The sequence below is a fragment of the Pongo pygmaeus genome, chromosome 10 (genome assembly GCF_028885625.2).
Source record: "Pongo pygmaeus isolate AG05252 chromosome 10, NHGRI_mPonPyg2-v2.0_pri, whole genome shotgun sequence".
In the NCBI taxonomy this organism is placed as follows: domain Eukaryota; kingdom Metazoa; phylum Chordata; class Mammalia; order Primates; family Hominidae; genus Pongo; species Pongo pygmaeus.
Window position 1 is genome coordinate 125,327,965 of NC_072383.2, and position 2,280 is coordinate 125,330,244.

At 33.7% G+C, this 2,280-nt stretch overlaps 1 pseudogene; it reads left to right on the plus strand.

Annotated features, from left to right (window-relative positions):
• Nucleotides 1-740: 740 nt before the first annotated feature.
• LOC129010506 (NADH dehydrogenase [ubiquinone] 1 alpha subcomplex subunit 5-like) lies at nt 741-1,125 on the plus strand (annotated as a pseudogene).
• Nucleotides 1,126-2,280: the final 1,155 nt, after the last annotated feature.

The window sequence follows — 2,280 nt, forward strand, 5'->3', positions numbered from 1 at the left end:
TTTATTTAGGTCCTTTGCTCATTTTTACATTTGGTTTTTTGTTTGTTTGTTTGTTTTGCTATTGTTTGAGTTTCTTATATATTTTGGACATTAACTCTTTACCAGATGTATAGTTTGCAAATATTTTTTCCTCTGCATAGATTGCCTTCTCAATCTGTTGATTGTTCCCTTTGCTGTATTGAAGCATTTTAGTTTGATGCAATCCTACTTGTCTGTTTTACTTTTTCAGTCTGTGCTTTTGGTGTGACATCCATCCAAAACATCTTTACTCAGACCAAAATCAACAAGACTTTCCTCTCCGTTTTCTTATAGTTGTTTTGTTTCAGTCTTACATGTAATATTTAATCCATTTTGAATTTATTTTTGAACATGATGTTTAATAATGGTCCAATTTCATTTTTCTGCATATGGATATCCGATTTTCCTGACACCATTTATTGGAGAGACTATCCTTTTCCCACTGTGTGTTCACGGAAACTTTGGTGAAGATTGGTTGACAATAAATGTGCGGATTTATTCCTGGGCTCCGTGTTCTGCACCACTGGCCTGTCTGTTTTTAGGTCATTACTAACCACTTTAATTGCTCTAGCATTTTAACATATTGGAAAATCAGAAAGTGTGATGCCTCCAGCTTTGTTCTTACTCGAGATTGCCTTGGCTGTTTGAATCTTTTGTGGTCCCATTTGAATTTTAGGAATTTTTTAAACTGATTCTGTAAAAAATGCATTGGGGGCACTGTCATGTTCGGTGTGCTGAGGAAGACCACTGGGCCTTGTGGGACTGGCTGCATGTGGGAGTCCACAGGAGCAAAGCAACTAGAGCCAGTCTGCTAAAATGTAAGAGGCTAAGAGTACGGTACAGAAGGATTATTGATGTTCTTGAGCAAATCCCTAAATTCGCGGCATATAGAAAGTATACAGAACAGATTATAAAGGAGAAGCTGGCTATGGGTGAAGTGGAACCAGATGTTAAGAAATTAGAAGATCAACTTCAAGGTGTCAAGTACAAGAGGTGATTCTTCACACTGCAGTCGAATTAAGTCTGGCGAGAAAAATGAGGCAGAGGAAACCATGGGAGCTCTTAGTGGATGAGCCTCCCCTCAATCAGTGGAAATGGCCAATATAATTATTAAATGACTTTAGTGGCTTGATGGGAAACTGATGTAATTAAATAGACTTATATTAAGAGTGTGTCCATATTATTGACGTTTTATAATCAAGAAAACTGATATAGAAAATATTTGGAGGGCTTGTTAAAATTAGTGATCATGGTAACACAGTCTTGTGGATTAATATTTTATTTGTGGAGTAGTCACATAAATTATTACAAAGATCATATGTCTTTGAACAGAGAGGTCCTGGGAAGATTTGAAATTAACTAGAAAAATTCTTACAAATCTTCCGTGCAGAAGCCATTTTCAAAAAGTAAATTTTCTTTAGTAGAATCTTCAATGCATCATTTAATTTTTTTATTATCCTGAAGAAGAAAAGGCCCTTAAATATTATTGTCTAAACAAACGTATAGATCGCTGTTTGAAGTAAATAGTAAGAGTGAATATTTTCAAATGTGATTAAATAGCCCAAGTCACTGAAAATTAGAAATCATAGTTAATTTTCTTGGCTGTGATCTTATGTATGTATAGAAAAATTTAAATATATAATTATATACTGATTACAAATTCCATAATAAATGTCCTTTTATTTTACTCATTATTTGAATTATTCCATTTACTCTGTTTTCATAGTCATAATTTTATGATATTTTGTTGCTAATGGATTATATTTGAAAACTATCAAATTAGATAGAATACATTGTACGGTTGAAGAAATTGATTTGGTACTTGAAAGAAAGACTTCTTATTGCCTAGGGGTAGTTGGAAAAATTTTTCCTTTTGTCATATTTATGAAAGCCCATGGCCTATGGCCTTTAATTTTCTTAATCAACCCAACTACATCAGAATAGAGGTAGAATTTCTGTGAAAGAAGAGACAGTAAGAGTTCCTAAAGTTTTATCTGGCATACAGATAGGCCTATATTCAAAACATCTTAGTCATGTGGCTACAGATTCAAAGTGGAATCACTAAGTAATTTGCACTACATTTCTAATATGGGTTTAGTTAAGTATCCAAACAAGACGAATGCCGCACAAGGAAAGAAGCTGGCAAGCTGAAGGTTAAACAAAAATAAAATTACTTTACATGTAAAAAATGCATTGGAATTTTGAGATTGCATTAAATCTGTAGATCACTGTTGTATGCACTGACAAACACCCATGATGTGG